General features: G+C 42.6%; 1 protein-coding gene across 2 annotated transcripts in view; it reads right to left on the bottom strand.

The window, feature by feature from the left end:
- The window catches only part of LOC149461278 (myosin-10-like), a 293,209-nt gene that overhangs the window by 191,687 nt on the left and 81,303 nt on the right, over positions 1-20,219 (bottom strand). The window contains exon 1 of one of the 2 annotated variants that reach the window (XM_089678626.1): positions 14,312-14,429. The exons of the other annotated variant lie outside the window; for it this stretch is intronic. The gene's annotated coding sequence lies outside the window, so the exon portion shown is untranslated. Of the gene's footprint in view, positions 1-14,311; positions 14,430-20,219 lie in introns of those variants that run through there. 2 annotated transcript variants of the gene reach the window in all.

The following is a 20,219-nucleotide window of genomic DNA, read 5'->3' as shown; positions in this document are numbered from 1 at the left end:
AATCTAAGGTCCCTAACTTACATTCATACATACACATACTAGTAACAATTTAGACAGGATCCAATTAACCTACCAGCATGTCTTTGGGGTGTGTGAGGAAACTGGAGTACCCGGAGGAAACCTACGCAGGCACAGGGAGAACATGCAAACTCCAGGCAGGTTAGTATCCATTTTGCTGTATTTTGTACTGAGATTTCAACACATAACTGGCGGTAAATTGAACACAAAGGGGTACTCTGTATAACAATTGGGGAAATCTGGGAACATTCACTTGTCTAGATTTGCCACAGCTAGGGCTTGTGCAGACTTATGGTTGGGGGGCATTAAAAACATATGGCTAAGTCATGCTTTTAGCATCCCCAACCACCCCTCTTAAGATGTAAGGGCAGCAAAAGGGAGGGGGGAGGGTTCACATGCAGTAGTTGCAATGCTTTGTTTTGAACCTGAGGCAAAAATTGTCCCCCCACACATAGCTGCAGTGCATGAGTTACGAGGTTAAAGGAGGCGGTGAGAAGGAATCATATCTGCTACTCACTGCCTGCTAAACACCTCTGAAAAGCAACCCAAATGTGAATAGCCTTTCAGAGGCACAGCAATTTAGCCACTAGCCTAAACTTAGCCCTACTGCCATTTACAGAGTTGATAGGAAATGACAACGCAGAGGGCAATTGCAAGGGAAGACAGTCAGAAAAATGTTAGGTCGTTTTTCAAGGAAAGCAAAGAAAATCTGCAGCCAATGAGCAGCAAAAGTGGATTTAGAGAAAAAAAAAATTGTGTGGATCACTATAGCAAAAATGCCTGAAAATTCACTGACTTAAGTTTTTGTACTTTCCTATCAGTGGGAGATTTTTACATCTATTGTCAGACATTCACTATATTTATTTCTTTTTCTTTTAAGGCCTTTGTTGCACCAGCTGAGTTGACCTGTGCTGATCATGGCAGGCCGGATACAAGGGACACTGAAAACAAACGATGGCCATGTGCCTTGTTCATACCAAACAAGTAGATACCCTGCATTTGTATGCATCATAATGCACATCAATGCATGTCAATGCACAACACAATACACCTATCAAAATGCAAAAAGTATTCATTTACTAATGCAGCCAAATGTGCAGTAAAATGCAGAGCAAGACAATAAAAACACCTTCCAGCATGCTTTAATGTGTGTCAAGCCACATATAGATTTTGTGTGTTTTGTGGTGGGAATGAATAAACACTAAGTTTTCCTGTTTTTCTTTTTTTATTTCACAGTAGCCTCACAGTGACAGAAAGTGGTGATTTATGAGGAATACATTGTACCATCCTAAAATAGGAGGACTAATGCTGTTATAGGAAGCTTTCTTTAATTTAAAGCAGAACTCCAGGCAAACGCCTAAATACAAATGTGACATACATACATGGGAGACATTTCTCCTTCAAACCTGGATTTGTGTCCAACCAGTCCTAAGATTTACACAGCCCTGCTAGTTAGTACAGCCAGGCTGGTGGCCTGACCTGTTCGCTATTGCAGTTAGACAATATGGCTAGGTAACCTTCTCACCCCCAGCCTATCAAATCACACCTATGCTCAAACGGCTCTCCCCCTTACTGGTTTGTTCCTGGCAGCACATGGGCATGCAGCCAGGGCCGGACTGACAACTCATGGGGCCCCCGGGCAATAGGGGTCATGGGGTCCCTGTGTCCTTGCCCAAACTCAAAAAAGCCTATGAAAAAGGTACCAGGGGCATCTCATGGGGCCCCCTACTGACCCCGGGCCCTCGGGCAGTGCCCGAGTTTCCAAATGGTCAGTCCGCCCCTGCATGCAGCACACCTGATTGGCAATGAATGGTGCCCCTCCATCTCCTTGTCTGAATGGTGCTGTGGAAAAACTGAATGGTAACAATAAGGCTAAATTTAGATGTGCAGCTAAGTTGCCATACCTCTGAAAAGCAATCCTCATTCAAATCGCTTTTCAGAGGCATTTGACAGCTGGAGAAGTGGTGTTATGACACATCCTCACTACCAGTTTTAGCTTTGAAAATGCTGCACCAACATGCAGCTCATGGCATGAGGAATTCCAGCTTGTCTCCATTCACTTGAATGGGTTGTGTTCAGCGGCAGCAATGCTCGCAGAATGCAAAAGGGGCGATAATGTTTTCCACGTGTGCAAAGCAAAGTAAACCCGGTATATGAACACCCCATCTACTGCCATTGCAGATAAAGGGGGAGGGGGTGATTGAGGGGCGGTAAAAACATGCGTTTTTAACCCCACTCCCCAAAAGTGTAAGTGAGCCAAATCTTTGAAGCCAGTCTGTAAAAATAAAATAAAACATGGTATCTGTGTGATTCATGGCATGCATCCATTTTTTATTCTCAGTCAATGTACAAAAGTTATCACCAAGACAAACTATTCTGATTACGGCCCATAAATACCATATTTGTAATAGTTCTGTGTAATAAACATAAACCGCTGACATTGCCATACTCATGTATGAAAGTATTTCTGCTCATCTTGTGTACACAATACGATGAGCTGGACGTGCAAGGTCTCATCAAGAAGGCTTTGTTCACACATATAGTATATGAAATATCCAGAAATACCTCTGTTTTTAGTAGATACAAATGTAGTATTGAAACTTGAAATGCGTTTACCAAAAAGCTGCCTATGCAGATAAGGGATGCATGTAGATGAAAATGAGCTGTGCATCCTTCACCAAAATTGAATAATGCCCCTGTTATAGGAGTAGATCATATATGTACCTGATGAAGCCTGACTGGAAAACCCCCAGGACGTTGCTAGGACGTTGCTAAGAAAGGCCCAGCTATTACCATTCACAATCACAGGAGAGAGCTCTTTCTCTGATTCAAACCTCCTCACCTGCACGCTCTCTCCCCTCTGATGCAGTAGCACTGAGTTCAGAGTGTGACAGCTCACTCCTGTGATGATGAACTGTTGGGGTAACATAATTTTTAAAAGGTAACTCCACTTTTGTGGGAAAAAATAATATAGAGTATACAATTGGGACTCAAATCATATTATTATTATTATACAGGATTTATATAGCGCCAACAGTTTTCTCAGTGCTTTACAATATAACGGGAGACAATACAACAACAATACAGTTCAATACAAGAGGGATTGGAGGGCCCTGCTCCTTGGAGCTTACAATCTAGGAGGGAGGGGCTAGTGGTACAAAAGGTAGTAACTGTGGGGGATGGACTGGTTGGAAGAGTAGAAGATTCCATTATTAGCTGAGGGCAGGATAGGCTTCACTGAAGAGAGGTTTTCAGAAATTGCCTAAAAGTGGGCAGAGTAAGCGATAGTCAAATAGATTGGGGTAGAGCATTCCAGAGGATGGGGGAGGCTCTGGGGAAGTCCTGGAGACAAGCATGGGAGGAGGAGACAAGGGAGCTAGAGTGTAGGAGGTCTTGTGAGGAGCGGAGAGTACGGTTTGGGTGATATTTAGAGATAAGATTGGTGATGTAATTTGGGGCAGAGTTCAATACAAGAGGGATAGGATGGCCCTGCTCCTTGGAGCTCACAATCTAGGAGGGAGGGGCTAGTGGTACAAAAGGTAGTAACTGTGGGGGACGGACTGGTTGGAAGAGTAGAAGATTCCATTAATAGCTGAAGGCAGGATAGGCTTCCCTGAAGAGATAGGTTTTCAGAGATCACCTAAAAGTGAGCAAAGTAGGCGATAGTCTGATAAATTGGGGTAGAGAGTTCTGGAGGATAGGGGAAGCTCTGGAGAAGTCCTGGAGACGAGCATATTATTATATTATATGTATATTATACTATATATTATAATTGTTATTAAAATTACATTTCCTTTTTAATCTGCAGCACTGTAAGTTTCTGTAAAATGCAATGCAATATAGCTAATAAAAAAAATATAAAGTGTACCGCAATAGCTATATAAAAAAGTTCCTAAATCGCTGTATATCAATGTGGCCACACCTTTGACTTCACCCGCGACTTTCTTCGGATCGGCTGTTATGCCGCATGCTATTTATGTGCTGCTTTGTATAAGTGCTATTTTTTTATATATCTTAATAAATTTTGGCAATCATTAGAGCACTATGTCTGTCTTGAATTTATGATTGCATATTTTGATGGACACATCGCTACCATTCGGAGGAGGGTGAAGATCTCACATGTAGGTTGACCTCTAAGAAAAAAGTTTGATATGACCTTTCTGTTGATTCAGGGGTCATGTCAGTAAGGTGAGTGGCCTTGATTTCCTTTGGTGGTGTCATGACGCACTGCGAATCACAGGATTCTCTTTGGATGCTCTTGTTGATATGCAGCGATTTATGAACTTTTTTCATATAGCTATTGCACTACACTATTTTCATTATTTGCAGTGGGGTATTGTGGATTGTACCTTTAGTGTTTAGCTTGCAATCGCTACAGTCTGGAATTTACCTTTTGATTGCGCTGACAGGTTCTTTTTATCTAGTAATGCAATATGGCTACCTGGAGGCGTTCTGTACAGATATGGTGTACAGATCGCTCCCCAGAAATGTGATTTCCAGCTTGTGTGACTGGCTTACTGATTTTCCCAGAATTCTGAACTAACATACAAGTCAGAGTTTGAGCATCCACTGAAAGAAAATATAATTTTTGGTGAAATACTGCATCTAAAGGGATGCAGACCCTGTCAATTTCCTCAATAGAGCCCTGTAGATGCAGCAGCTGACTGATAATTATAAAGTCACTCCCATACAGATGCACATGGACACAGACAGACAAACAACTATTTCTTCACAATAACAAAAGGTAGGAATCTGCAACTAAGTTTGGTAAACTTGCAATGTACATAGATCACCTAGAGGGGAATGTTTTTTTCTCAACATAAGTGGAGTTACCCTTTAACCACATCCTGCCTGGACTATAGCAAATTGATAGCTGGGCAGGACTTTCAATGCATGAAGGTAAAAAAATAAAATCTGTGTGCAGCCCCTTCCTTATACTAACCTGAGCCTCATCTTGATCCAGTACTGGCACGAGAAGCCATTAGCTTCCACTGCTGTCAATCACAGTCTGTGAGAAGGGAGCTGGGGAAGAGGCCAAGCAACACTCTAAGTGTCTATAAGACGGCGGGGCTCGGGAGCGAGTACACACTAGTGCCCCCAAAACAAGCAGGTTGCGCTGAGGGCACTCAGCAGGAGGAGGAGCCAAGAGTGACCACGGGGGACCCTGCAAAGAGCAGGTAAGTATGACATGTTTGTTCTAAAAAAACAATATATGCACTATATTGCCAAAAATATTTGGACACCCCTCCAAATCATTGGATTCAGCTGTTCCGATCACCTCCATGACCACAGGTGTATAAAATCAAGCACCTAGGTATGCAGACTGCTTCTACAAACATTTGTCAAAGAATGTGTCACTCTCAGGAGCTCAGTGAATTTACGGCTACATAAAATGACAGAGGGGTCGGCGCATGCTGAAGCGCACAGTGCACAGAAGTCCCCAACTGTCTGCAGAGTCAAGAGCTAAAGACCTCCAAACTTCATGTGGCCTTCAGATTAGCACAATAACAGTGTGTAGAGAGCTCATGGAATGGGTTTCAATGGCTGAGCAGCTGCATCCAAGCCTTACATCACCAAGTGCAATGCAAAGCGTCAGATGTAGTGGTGTAAAGCATGCCGCCACTGGACTCTAGAGCAGTGGAGATGTGTTCTCTGGAGTGACGAATCACGCTTTGTCTGGGAATCCGATGGATGTGTCTGGGTTTGGCGGTTGCCAGAATGGTACTTGCCTGAGTGCATTGTGACAAGTGTAACGTTTGGTGGAGGGGAGATTATGGTGTGGGGTTTTTTTTTCAGGGGTTGGGCTTGACCACTTAGTTCCAGTGAAGGGAACTCTTAAGGCGTCATCATAGCAAGACATTTGCCTCCAACTTTGTGGGAACAGTTTGGGGATGTCCCCTTCCTGTTCCAACATGACTGTGCAACTGTGCACAAAGCAAGGGCCATAAAGACATGGATGAGCGAGTTTGGGGTGGAGGAACCTGACTGGCCTGCACAGAGTCCTGACCTCAACCTGATAGAACACCTTTGGGATGAATTAGAGCGGAGATTGTGATCCAGGTCTTCTCGTCCGACATCAGTGCCTGACCTCACAAATGCGCTTCTGGAAGAATGGTCAAACATTCCCATAGACACACTCCTAAACCTTGTGGACAGTCTTCCCAGAAGAGTTGAAGCTGTTATAGCTGCAAAGGGTGGGCCAACTCAATATTGAACCCTACGGTCTGAGACTGGGATGCCATTAAAGTTCATCTAAGTGCGTGTAAAGGCAGGCGTCCCAATACTTATGGCAATATAGTGTATATCCAAATCTTTAATATCACGCTAAGTAAATCCTGTACCTCAGTCCTGCCTCCCGATAAAAGGAACTGAAGAAGTACAATCCAAGGAGAAAAGGATGTTTGTCTACCCTACAGATCACTTGGTATGGCTTTAAAACTAACACACCTCGTATGATTCACAGAATGGCAATGTGTTAAGTCTGTCTATACATGGAATAATACAAAGGTCTTGTCTCCTTTGGAGTGATTCAGTCTGAAGTTAGTAATGTCGTAGAAAGACAAACTTGTAAGAATACACACCATAAAACACAATCAGAGTGAGGTTCCATTCACACTTGTATGATTTTGGAGTATGTATGCATGTATGCAACTTTCATACGACTTTTAAGGGTTTACATTAAAGTATATGGCACTCAAGTTGCATGAAAGTCATACCAGAGTAGTGCATGAACTACTTTGAAGTCGCTGCAACTTTAAGTCATACATACTTGAATGGTTGTCATTTAAAAACATGGGATTTGACTTGTCATGCAACTTTAGTGTCCAAAGTCTTATGAAATGTTGCACAAGTGTGAATTCAATTATAGGCCATCTCCAGGCACAGAGATTTTGGCCATTTCTTTTCTTGCCAATGTTATGTCCTGACCACTGCTCTGTACTTTAAAATCTATAGGCTGGACAGTACAGCTTCCACTGTCGCCCTTGATAGGAGAGCCGAGGATCGCAGATGGATGAACTTGTGTTTTTTATCCATCCCACTCTCCTTGACCATCACAGAACGCCATGTATTCTGTGATTGGATCTCATCTGAGCAGAGACATTTGTAAAAATACCAAGACATACAACAATCTCTGTGCCTGGAAGATCTGCTTTAACCGCTTCCCATCCACCCTATAGGAGAAATACTGCTACTGGGCGGCACAGATGCACAAAATCACGTATACATCTGTGATTTTTCATCTCCGGGTAGGGGGCGCATGTAAGCCCTACCTGCGCTGTCATTCATGGCTGCGGCTGTCAATCACCGGGTCCCGGCCAGTGATTACTCGCCGGTGCCCGGTGATTTCCGACGATCTCCGACAGGGAGGAGAACTGTTTTGTTTTCTAACAGTTCTCCTCCCTGTCAGCTCGGGCACATTGCTTTGGATGGCTGTGCACAGCACAGCCATCCAAAGAAGTGTGCTTACAGTGAAGCACACTGACACGGCCCCTATATTAAACACTCCCAGCATGCAGTTAAAGTGGAGTTCCACGTAAAAAAAAAAAATTCAGCAGCAACAAAAACTGTTGCTGCTGACTTTTAAAATACAGCCACTTACCTGTCCCTCAGTCCAGCGGTGTCCTCACCACCGCTAGTTTCACCGGCCGTCTTCTCTCTTGGTGCCGGCATCTTCAGTGTGGGCACCCGGCTGTGACAGCTTGCGGCTTTACAGTCGGGTGCCCACTGCACATGTGTGAGAAGCGTTGCACTTTGTGAATGGCCCCGTAGTCTTCTGGGACCTGTCACGTGTCCCACAAGACTACAGGGAGGATGGGGTGGGGAGGACAACTTCTGCTTCTGATCACTAGGCAATCGCAGCGGAAGTGGGTACCTGTCAAATTCGGGTGCCCGCTCCCCAGAGTGGCCAATCCTTAATGGGGAGCAGGGGACAAATGCTTAAAGCAGAACTTCCCCTTTTGGGTGGAGCTCCGCTTTAACCCTTTGATCGCCCCTCATGTTAACGCCTTCCTGTCCAGTGCCATTAGTACAGTGTCTGTGGTTATTTTTAGCACTGATCACTGTATTGTTGTCACTGGGAATGTCAGTGACACCAAGTCAGTTCCCCCCCAGTGTCAGAATGCCTGCTGCAGTCCTGCCATAAGTCGCTGATCACCGCCATTACTAGTAGAAAAAAAAATTCCAGTATCTTTACCGCCATTTGTAAATGCTATAACTTTCATGGATTTACATGTATTGGGATTTGTTTTAGCAAGGACATGTAGCAGAATACATTTTGGCCTAAATTTATGATGACATTAGATTTTTAAAATGTTTTTACTGGCAAAAAGTAAAAAAATATTGTTTTTTTCTCAAAATTGTCGGTCTTAAAAACGCACAGGCGATCAAATACCACCGAAAGAGAGCTCAATTCATAGGGAAAAAAAGGACAGAAATTTAATTTGGGTGCAGAGTTGCATGACCGCGCAATTATCCGTGAAATCAAAGCAAAGCTGTAACGCAAAAAATGGCCTGGTTAGGAAGGGGGGTAAATCCTCAGGAGGGCAAGTTTTAAAGTGACACTAAAAAACATCCTCTGTGAGCACCCAAACCTCTGCTTTTCCCTCTCACTTTTGATTGTTTGAACTGTGTACGTTAGTTGTGGTGATGTGAGCTGCTCTATGTACACTACAAATCCCTCAGGTTATAGTCCCTAGTCCATATCAGGAGCGATAAAGAGAGGGTGGCTACATGGGGCCATGGCAAATGAATGAAGTCACCCTCTAACAGGAAGTTAGATCACAGAAGCAAAAAAAAGGAATTTGGAGATTTGAAGGAGGCCGAAAGCAATACTTTTTGAGTTAAGAATGCATACTTGAATGGAATGTTTTTTTAGACCAGAGTTTAGTGTCATTTTAACATAATTTCTAAAGAAATGTCAAAACTAAGTAATTGGAGCCCCAGAATGTTGCTGAGTGGTTGAGCATTTAAACCCAGAAAAGGACGACGTCATTCTACAACAAAGCATGTGTGCTGAGGACTGGGATACATAAAGACTGTACAAACACAACACCATCTACATGGTATTTCAGAAATCTGCTAGCAGTGACAGAGAAAGGAAATGGAATGAAAACATTAGGATTTGTTAAAAAAAAACAAAAAAAAAAACTAATATCTAACACACCGTTAAAGCTGAAATCCAGCCTGAACTGATGGTACCTAAATACAAGAGCCGCCTCTGTTCTTCTTGAACCCTCATGTCCTTCATGTATTTTTATTAGATCTGTGCAGTAATCCAGTGTAGGACCTGTGAAGGAGTTTCCTGTAATAAAGACTGGTTACTACTGCTCTCTCTCTCTTGTGCGGGGTGACTGGTCTTGGCTCCACCCCCTTCTGTAGTTTTCTGCAGGCAGCTTGTAGTGGGAGGGACTTCTGGGCCCCTCCCACAGCTCTCTCTGCAAAGTCCATATACATCACAAAGATAATATTACCACTGCATTTACAAGGTTATATCTGGATTTGCAAAGGCAGTTGGTAGACACAAAATGTATTAATATCCTTTAAAGCTTTTATGGATTAAAGTTAAAGATTATATGTTTGGATTCAAGTTTAACCAACTTGCCGCCGAGCGTACACAAATATGCTGGGCCTTGTAAACAAAAGATGTGTCAAGAGCGCGCTCCCGGGACATTTACCGAAGCCTCACAGAAAGGTCCCGATCACTACTTGAGGTCGGGAGCTTTCCGATTATGTGACCGCTGTGACAGCCAATCACAGCAGTCACATGACCCTAAACTCTGCCCCGCCTCCCAGCATCACAACCCCTTAAAGGGCCGGGAAGCACCAGCCGCCAATGGATTTTCTACATCCATTCAAAGTGCTGCATTTATAAAGCTTGTCTGAGAGTTCAGAAAACAGGGAGCAGAGAGCTGAGCAGAGAGCTCTACTCGTTGAGGAGAGCTCTGAGCACTGATTGGAGGGAAAATACCCCCCCTGCCCCTCCTTTGCACACAGCTCACAGGAACAAAGCTGAGACAGTCAGTCTGCTGGAGGTCCCCCATGTCACCATTTTTCTCTTGGTGTCCAGAAAATTTGCTATTCATGTTGATAGAGGAGGAACAAAGCAGCAGACAGAAATGACACTTATATTCTGGATTGAGACAGGCACACACTACAGAGGGAAATGCTTTGTTCATATTTCATGCCTGAGGTTTCCAACCACTTTAACATAAAGCAGAGCTTTCAGTAGTGAAGGTAGCTTTTCACTGAGCATTTATGTGTACTGAGCCATTCCAAAGGGAGGGAAAGTCAATATTAATACCAACTTTTACCCAGCATTTGCCCAGGTAACACCCATTGGCTGCAATGGCACACAACACTATCAGCTGAACAATACTGAATTAGATGCTATGTAAATCCAGAGTTCATCCTGCAAATATTACAAACTGGGTTAACATCCATTTGTACCATACAGTGTTGATTTGAAGTATTGATAGTTGTAATTTGTTGTATGAGATTAGCCACTGACATTGTGAAAGGATTCCAGATGTCACAATCAGGTGAATATCTCTGGAGCTTTGTGTGAAGTTGTCCGACTGTAGTTCTCTCTGACGGCATATTCAAATAGCATACAAAACAATATGCAAAGAGCTTCAATAAATAATTTATAGCAAAGTGTAAAAGCTCTAGCCTGCATGATAACAGATGATATATGTGAAAGGAAATGCATGGATTTAATAGCCCTTTGCCGGTTTTTGGTTATAAATAGCTGCTGCCAGCATGTTGATTCTTTCGCTGGCATCTGATACCTGATTAGAAATATTGAGAAAAAAAACTATATTTTTGACTTTTTTCTAGTAAACATGTCCAGTAAAAAATAAAAAAAAATCTAATTTGGTCATAAATAAAGGACAAAATGTATTCTGCTACATGGCTTTGCTAAAAAAAAATCCCGATACGTTTAAATTAATTGGTTTACGTGAAAGTTATAGCGTTTGCAAATGGCGGTATATATACTGAGATTTTTTTTTTTTTACTAGTAATGGCGGCGAACTGACTTGGCGGGGGAACTGACTTGGTGTCACTGATATCCCCAGTGACACCAATAGAGTGATCAGTGCTAATTAAAAGCACTGACACTGTACTAATGGCACTGGGCAGGAAGGGGTTAACATGTGGGGCAATTAAAAGGGCTAACTGTGTGCAGTGTGCTGTTTTACTATGTGCTGTGTGTGTTTCAACTGTAAGCACACTGCTTTGTATGGCTCTGCTATGCAGAGCCATACAAAGCAGTGTGCAGGAGCTGACGGGGAGAGAACTGTATTGTTTACATACAGTTCTCTCCCCTGTTGGTAATGCTTGGCGATCACTGGGTGCCAGCAAGTAATCACCGTCCGGGACCCTAGGATTGACAGCTGAGGCCGCGAACAGCAGTGCGGGTAGAGGTGCGCGCCCTCTACCTGGAAATGTAAAATCACACATATATATATATATATATATACACACACACGATTTTGCATTTCCAGGTAGGGGGCGCGCACCTCTACCCGCTCTGCTATATATATGTGTGATTTTGCGCACCCCCTACCTGGAAATGCGAAATCACATATATATACACATGATTTTGCGCACCTCTGCCACCCTGTAGCAGTATTTCTGCTATGGGGGGGGAGCGGTTAATACCCATTGACTCTTCTAGGGTACTGCTTCCTTAGGGTCTCCTGGCTCAGAAAAATGCCCCATAGAAGTCTATAAGTGTATTGTGCAAGCAAGGACTGTGGATATGTTTGGCAGAAAGATGTACATATCGTTGAGGGAGTAGGGATGAGGCAAGTATATATCAGTGGTGGGGTTAGGATGGTGAATGTTAGCACAGGAGGCACAAAAGTTCACTTTGTTTAAAAGTGCAATTATCCTTCAAGCAAATGAATCAATGTTTCAACATCACAACTATTGATGTGCTGTGTGTGTTTCAACTGTAAGCACACTGCTTTGTATGGCTCTGCTAAGCAGAGCTATACAAAGCAGTGTGTAGGAGCTGACAGGGGAGAGAACTGTATTGTTTACATACAGTTCTCTCCCGTTGGTAATGCTTGCCGATCACTGGGTGCCAGCAAGTAATCACCGGCCGGGACCCGGTGATTGACAGCTGAGGCTGCGAACAGCGGTGCGGGTAGAGGTGCGCGCCCTCTACCTGGAAATGTAAAATCACATATATATATATATATATATATATATATATACACACACACACACACACACACACACACACACACGTGATTTTGCATTTCCAGGTAGGGGGCACGCACCTCTACCTGCTCTGCTATATATATGTGTGATTTTGCACACCCCCTACCTGGAAATGCGAAATCACACATATATATATATATACATGATTTTGCGCACCTCTGCCACCCTGTAGCAGTATTTCTGCTATGGGGGGGGGGGGGGGGGAGCGGTTAATACCCATTGACTCTTCTAGGGTACTGCTTCCTGAAAAATGCCCCATAGAAGTCTATAAGTGTATTGTGCAAGCAAGGCCTGTGCATATATTTGGCAGAAAGATGTACATATCGTTGAGGGAGTAGGGATGAGGCAAATATATATCAGTGGTGGGGTTAGGATGGTGAATGTTAGCACAGGAGGCACAAAAGTTCACTTTGTTTAAAAGTGCAATTATCCTTCAAGCAAATGAATCAATGTTTCAACATCACAACTACTGATGCAAAAATTGTGTTGACTTCCTCTCCCCATAACAATGGAGGTAATGGGAAATCTCTCCAGCAAAGACCCAGAGGTTCCAACCATTCCCTGCTTTGTCCATAACTAAATACAATGGCACGATCTCCACTGTATTGGCATTTTATTTACCAGTCTAACAAATAAACTGCTTCTGGTACTGAAGCCCACAGGAACCAATCACATATTCAACACTAAAATGACAGATTAAAGTTGATTTTAAATTGGATGCCATAGCTCAGAGCACACCATTGGTCTTGCAGTGCATTAGTAAATAAGGTCTGTTTGCACACATGAGAGTTGCCTGTTAATCATTAAAGATTTATGAAAGTATCAATTTTCCTGCTTGACTTCTAACAGAAATGTCTTGGTTGGTCTAAACAATTGAACCATTGTAAGGAAAATGCTTAATAGATATCTAACCTGAATATGTACCACATAAACCATAAGTAGTTGAGTGATTTGCCACAAAAACGTAGCTATGTCTCCATATATACAATATTTTTCAGTTTTGCTCACTAGAAAAAAAAAGCTGGTGAAAAGTAAAACATAAAAGGAATATACTTCCATGATGAATATATGTCTAAAGTGTATGCTACCCCAAAAGTTAAAGTGTTACTAAACCCACAACAGTAAAATCAGTCCGTATATGCAGTAATGCATGCTTGTTATACTCACTGTGGAACCTAAGGGGTTAATCCTCTGCACTGTGTAAAAGGGCTGTCTGACTTTGTTTTCTCTGATCCTCCCCTTTTTCTACTGTCTCCAATCCATCTGCTGGTAGTACAGAGCTCTAGGAGTCACACACATGCTCAGTTTGGTGTGTATTGCTAGAGAGTTTTTTTTTCTTTGGGAGGTGCATGTGATCAGCACAGGGCCAATCAGCACTGTCCAGACAGAGAGCCAGGGGTTATACAGCCTCATAGGACAGTCAGAGCAGAATGAAAATTCCTCCTACAAGTTTTAACCAGTGCTCCGTTGGACACTGATCGAAGTCACAGGAATGCTATATACTGCTGATGAGAAAAGATATTTAGCAGTTTATATTTACTAAAATAATTGCATTTCCATGTTGTGTGTACTGAAGACCAGATATAGTGAATGCAGGGTCCTGGGTTTAGTAACACTTAGCATTACTTATAGGTGTCTGTGGTTTAGGTTTTAATACATTTTGAAAGCATTTTAGATGTACAGAACAGCAGGCATAATTCCACAGAAAAAATGTACATTTACAGAAGCCCAAGCATGGTAAAATACTCAGGGGCTGGACATAGGAATAAAAATAGAGGAAAAGGACATAAGGATGGAACAAGATAGGAGAGGGGTGCAAGCAGTGGTGTATTTTTTTTTTTGCTGCCCTAGGCAACAAAACAATCGGAGCCCCCCCCCCCCCCACCCCAGGGGAGAGAGCCTGGCACCAACCGACAAAACCAATCCTACCCATCATCCCCCCGTGGAGATTGCCAGACGTTGACCAACAAACACCCCTATCCCCCCACCCGAGAGAGCCTTCCACTAACATACAACCACCACCCCCCCCTTCCTGGAGAGAGAGAGAAAGACCGAAGACACTCACCTTCACAGCTCCGGATATCCCTGGGAACAAGAGTCGGGTTCTGCATACACCATCAAGCAGCTTGCAGCCTCTCTCAGATCCCACCTGGTCCCCGTGGTGCATGTGTCCATTCTTGAAAAATGTCGCCCTAGCCTAGGCAAATGCCGTGTTTGCTGTGTGGTAAATACACCCCTGGGTGCAAAGGGAGGGGGGTCTCAGACAAGGGTGTGTATAAGTAACTTGTTGACCAAGTTATATCACACAGATCCTGGGCGCAACAGTTCAATCTATTTTTAGATCCTGGGCTCTACTGTTTGATCTATTTTTAGATCCTGGGTTTAAGGCCCCTTTCAAATAGACATTGGGTCTAGAACTGTCTGTCAGTTTTTTAGACAGATACAGACTGAACCACAATGTATGCCTATGGGTTGGCGGATGTAAATGGATAAATATCCATTTACATCAGCCTACACCCGTGTCCGTTCAGGTCAATTTTTCTAAATGGAACAGCCCACATAGAAAAATCAAGACATCTGAGGTGCAGGTCAGTATTTTACATGTTCGCAAATATGTGTGTAAAATGCTAATTTGAAGAGGTTAGAATTAATTTTACTCGTGTGTGCGTATGCAAAAATATGCGCAAAACATAACCGCAAAAAAAACACCTGATATTTCGGCCAGGAATACTGATGTTCAAACATTAGTACCATGTGTAAGGACCCTTAGTAGTTTTAGTCACTAGACCAGATATGTTACAAAATACATAACTGTGTGGACTACATTTCCTGTAGTTCACAGCTTATGCAAATGAGCACGTTATAAATGCAGGAAAAAGAACCTAAAGTAATGTTTCACTAATCCGAAACTGCACAGAAACTGGAGTCGTACAATCACACTGCATGAGTGACAAATGAGATAATGAGCTGGGCATCTATAGGTAATGAAAAAACCACCTGTTCAAGGCTGCTGAAAGGCGAGCTCCAGAATCGATCACTTTCATTTTCATGCCTGTGATAAATGTTAGCTAGGATGTGAATGGTGGCATTCATAACTAACAAAGATCAATGATCACCAGGGCAGCTCAGTTTTCATTTCTGCCTTTTCATAGAGGTAGCTGACATCCCATTTTATATTCCAGTATCAGTAAACTATTTTCCAGGACCCATCTGTGAATGGACTGCTGTATTTTGGCCCCAAAAAAGTGGTTGTGCTATAAAATGTGTCCAGGGCCAATCATTTGCAAGTAATCGCTGCTTGACGAATGAGATTGGTCACAAATTGATTTGAATGAGGCTTCCCATCCAGAGTTTATCACTGGAAACCCCCTGCTGGGTCTCCTGCAGCTTTCTGCAAGTGGCCCCATGAATGGGGCCTTACATTTGTCCATTTTCCTGCAGTAAACAGGGTCATTGGGACTGCACTGGGCAGCCTTGCCCCACATATTCCTATTACAAGGCAATGCAAAAATCCTTGTTTCCTACCAGACCAATTCACATCACCAAGGTGCAGTGGTGTGCTGAAAAAATCAAGCTTGCAGGTCCTTTTCTCAGTGCAGCACAGTGCAATACAATCCAACACATTGCACTGTGCTGTGGCCAATAGAACTGTCACCTTGTGCCATTTCAGTAAAGTTAATATAAAAAAAGTAAACAGTGCAATGTGCTGATTGCAGCATATCAACAATAATGTCACCACACTGTACACTGGCAGCTGCATTTTATTGCAACTATTGGTGTGAGCGGGCCCCTGCTGCATGGAAATGCATTGCAAGTAGAAATCCCATTCTTTCTTGTATGGCTGGTTTAAATTTAAGGTACACTAAAGGGGCTTAACCACACCTATGTAAATGAGTTACCACTCCTGTTCAGATGTGAATGGGCACTCATATTTGAACGCTAGGAAGAGATAAAATACACAGCTGCAGTCAGTAATGCGTCATTAAAAACAAAGGGCAAGACTTGAAATCTATTAATAAGGGTTTTTTTCCCCGAAACGCGTAGGCTACTGTAACTTGCACCCTGTACCCTTTATGAATAAAGTACTTTTATCGGGAGAATGAGTTGCTAGCTCTTCAACTTATACTTCTATGCTGTTTAAAGTGCCAGGAAGACACTGTGAGCTTTGGAGCACTGTTGGTTTACCTCCAGGGGAAATCAACCTAGACGTACATTTTTGTTTGAAGACTTGAAACCAATCAGGTGTGCACTGACATGCTGATTGCTGGAGACAGCAAAGTGAGCAGACAAATGACACATCAGTTTCCTGCTGCTTCATCCTTCACTGTCTAGCCACAGACTGGGGGTAGAATAATGACACCACTGTATTCTGTATCTGCTTGTCTGTGCAGTGCTATGGGGCTGGGTGAATCACAGGACTGGATGGACAGAAATTTGGTACATACATATATGTATGCATATCCCTTGTTGGCAGTTTACCAGGAGTAAAACTTTAAAATAGTTTTGTAAATGGTAGAATCTCCATTTTTTTCCCCACATATACAGTTGCAAGAAAAAGTATGTGAACCCCTTGGGATTACGTGGAGTTTTGCATGAATTGGGCATAAAATGTGCTCTGAACGTCATCTAAGTCACAACAATAGAAGAACACAGTCTGCTGAACATAATACTACACAAACATTAGATGTTGCCATGGTTTAATTGCACATAACATGTAAACATTCACAGTGCAGGGAGGAAAAAGTATGTGAGGCCCTAGCTTAATGACTTCTCCCAGAGCTAATTGGAGCCAGGAGTGAGCCAACCTTGACTCCAATCAGTGTGATGATATTGGATGTGTTGCTGATGGCTGTCCTGCCCTTAAAAAACACACACCTGTACAGGGCACCTGCTGGAGAGCTACTCTAACCCTGGCCATAGAAAACCCCCCCCCAAAAAAACAAACAGGTTTCCCCATACATACAAGCGAGATGGATGAAAGAATCCTTCCCACTTTACCATTGTAAATCTGACAGCAGGACTCCTCCAAGAGTCAGAATACACTGATCAGCGGCTGCAGCTGTTGATAGATAAGAGTTTTCTAATACTCCGCTTTGACTGAATTTGATCATTAGATTGAATTCTGTTTAGTGGGAACGGCCATATGTGGATCTAAATTTGGCCAGTCCCTAATGAACCAGCCAAATTTTGATCCATCTATGGCCAGCATAAGGACCCATTCACACCAGAGCAGCTCATTACAGAGCATTTAATGCATGTGTTCTGTCACTCATTAACATGCGTTGTGTTAAGGCAGCTCATTAATTTGAATGCACCTATTTTCATCTGCTGTACTTTTGTTAGTATGGCGTACTATAGTTAATTATTAATGCAGTTGCATTGTAAAGATTCTTTAGCGTGCCATTCACAATGAACAGCAGCACAGCGCATGTAATGTGTATTGTTGTGAACTGCGGTAACACACACATTACTGCAACACTGTGATGTTAATGAGTCCTATGTCTACTGAGAGCCACATATGATGGCCTCCAGATTAATTACCTAAAACTGATCCTTAATGAATCATTCTTCACAAATACATATGTCACAATATGTGCGAAGGATGGGAGTGCTGTTACTGCAAAGACTAAAAGAAAAATTCCTGGCTGGTATGTCACCTAACACTGTAGACCTGTGACAGGTGAAGGACTACATAATATAAACCACTCTCCCTCTATTGTTTCTTCTGTAAGCTACTATGTCATAGGTTTTTAGCGCGAGGAGGAATAAAATGTGTATCTATCGAATTCAACCTGTGCAAATGCTTACTTCTAGAGTAGACAGTAAGGACCACTATGATTGCTGCCAGGGATGGACAGTTCTCCTGAAAATCCTATGTTGATCCCTGAAGACAAAAACAAGTCTCTTTTAAAACTTTGTGACAAGGGTAGTTCTTGGCTGGAAGTGTTTCTGTCACTGTCTCCAAGCCCATACCACACAGAGTTCAATGAACCTTACAAGCTGTTCCAGCTAGGCTCCATTACTTCTACAGTGATGGCAGATGACAGATAAGAAATAGGCCTACTGCTGAGTACAGGTGGCCTTAAGCTGATTATACCCTCTACAATTCAACTGTACAATTCCCTCTAGATTTGCCAAAACTATGTAATATAAAGGTCATAATTCCAGGCAGTTAATAAATATTAAAACTGCCCTTCTGGAAATGTTTGGCAGTCTCCAACTGGTCGTGTTGATGATCCCCATGTCACCATAATAATGTACAATGCAGGTCTAGCATCCATGTCCCATTCTGATTGGGACATACCATGCTGGTTCTGTATTACATTTGATGACACAGAAGTGCCCGGCCACACTGCAGTCCTGGAGAGAAGAGGACCTGACCACAAATCACTGCTGCTTAAGAAAAAAAAAACAAAAAACATGATACACTTCAGCTTCCATTTAGGTGTCCTTTTATCATGCAGCGGTAAATGACCGCCGCGCAGTTCTCCGCCACAGTTCTCCTTTGAATGCCTTTTTATGAAGAGGTGTAGATCGCTTCTCTGAATGAGGAGAGAAGCAATCTACAAATGCTTTGAACGCTGGAAAACGACTGCTAATACTATAATCTCCCAAGATTACAGTAAGAGATCAGTCAAACACCTAAGCAGCGGTAAATTATCGCTTCCTTGTTTGCAGTTCCCCCCCGATTTTCCAGCTCTGGACTGGAGAATCTGGAGGGAGAACACAGATCGCCAGTGAAGGGCTGACATCGCTCCTTCATACACTGACCATCTGTGTGCTAAAATGATCAGCAGAGAACATGTTCTCCACTGATCATCTCTGTTTCCTAAACCACTAATGATCGGAGATCAGCAACAATCCTCAGAATCACCGCTGATGTCAGTTTCATAAAAGGACACCTTAATGAATGGGCTGCAAAGATGTGCAGTAGTACTGCAGTGTATAGCATGGAGCAGACACCAATATTCAATCTCTGCATTAAATGGCCTCATAGATCAATTTGTTTTTTGAATTTTATTGTATTCGGTTGATTTGAAATTGTCCATTTTGTAATTACTTTGCACATATTTTAATACAGTATTACATTTTTTTTATTATATTGTACATAATCAGTTTTGTTCTTTTATCATTTCAATAATCTCCAGCTACAGAGTTGACAAAAGAATGCTTTCAGCAAGGTCTTGGCTAGAACCTAAATGATACACCTCTGATGCATCTTTAGCCCTGATGGATTATCAACATTCTTAAGGTATTTCATTTTGACATACTTCCTGTTGGACATCTTCCAAATGCTGAGCAACTATCTTTGATTCAGAACAAAGCAATATTAGTTGGTGCTAATACAAAAGAGGAGGATGCTGAGGTTCGTACAAAAAGGCAGTTGAGCAATGCAGATGAAATCCCAGTATTATAGTATTATCATACGATGATCCCAACATGATTGCTGCTCTTCTGCTCATTTTGGCTTCAAGGGCAAGTGCACTTTCACACAAAATACACATACTCACCCTGCCTAGGTTTTTCTGTGTTTTTCTATGCGTGTTCATGCATTTTTTAGCCACTCCTATTGAAGTCTATTGGGTCCTAATGCTTGCAGCTTTAAAGAAGCTCATGTACTTATTGGACACTACACTTCGATGTGAACAGACACAACTGAAATGCATAGGATTTTGGATGTTGAGCACTTTAGAGCTATGAGCTACAAAACACTCAGGTGTGAATAAGGCCCTATTGTCCAATCACAGGTTGAGACAACAAAGTTGTATTTGCTTAAAGCGGAGTTCCAGTTGATTTAATAAAAAAATAAAAGTCAGCAGCTACAAAAACTGTAGCTACTGACTTTTAAAATACAGACACTTACTTGTCCCATGATCCAGCGGTGTCCTCACCATGGTTGGTTTAACCAGCTGTCTTCTCTCCCTGGCGCCGGCATCTTCAGTGTGGGCACCCAGCTGTGAAAGCTTGCGGCT

This window comes from Staurois parvus, unplaced genomic scaffold (genome assembly GCF_062004578.1).
Source record: "Staurois parvus isolate SC_StPar_1 unplaced genomic scaffold, SC_StPar_1.0 ptg000207l, whole genome shotgun sequence".
Taxonomy (NCBI): Eukaryota; Metazoa; Chordata; class Amphibia; order Anura; family Ranidae; genus Staurois; species Staurois parvus.
This window is presented reverse-complemented; position numbering and strand designations above follow the sequence as displayed.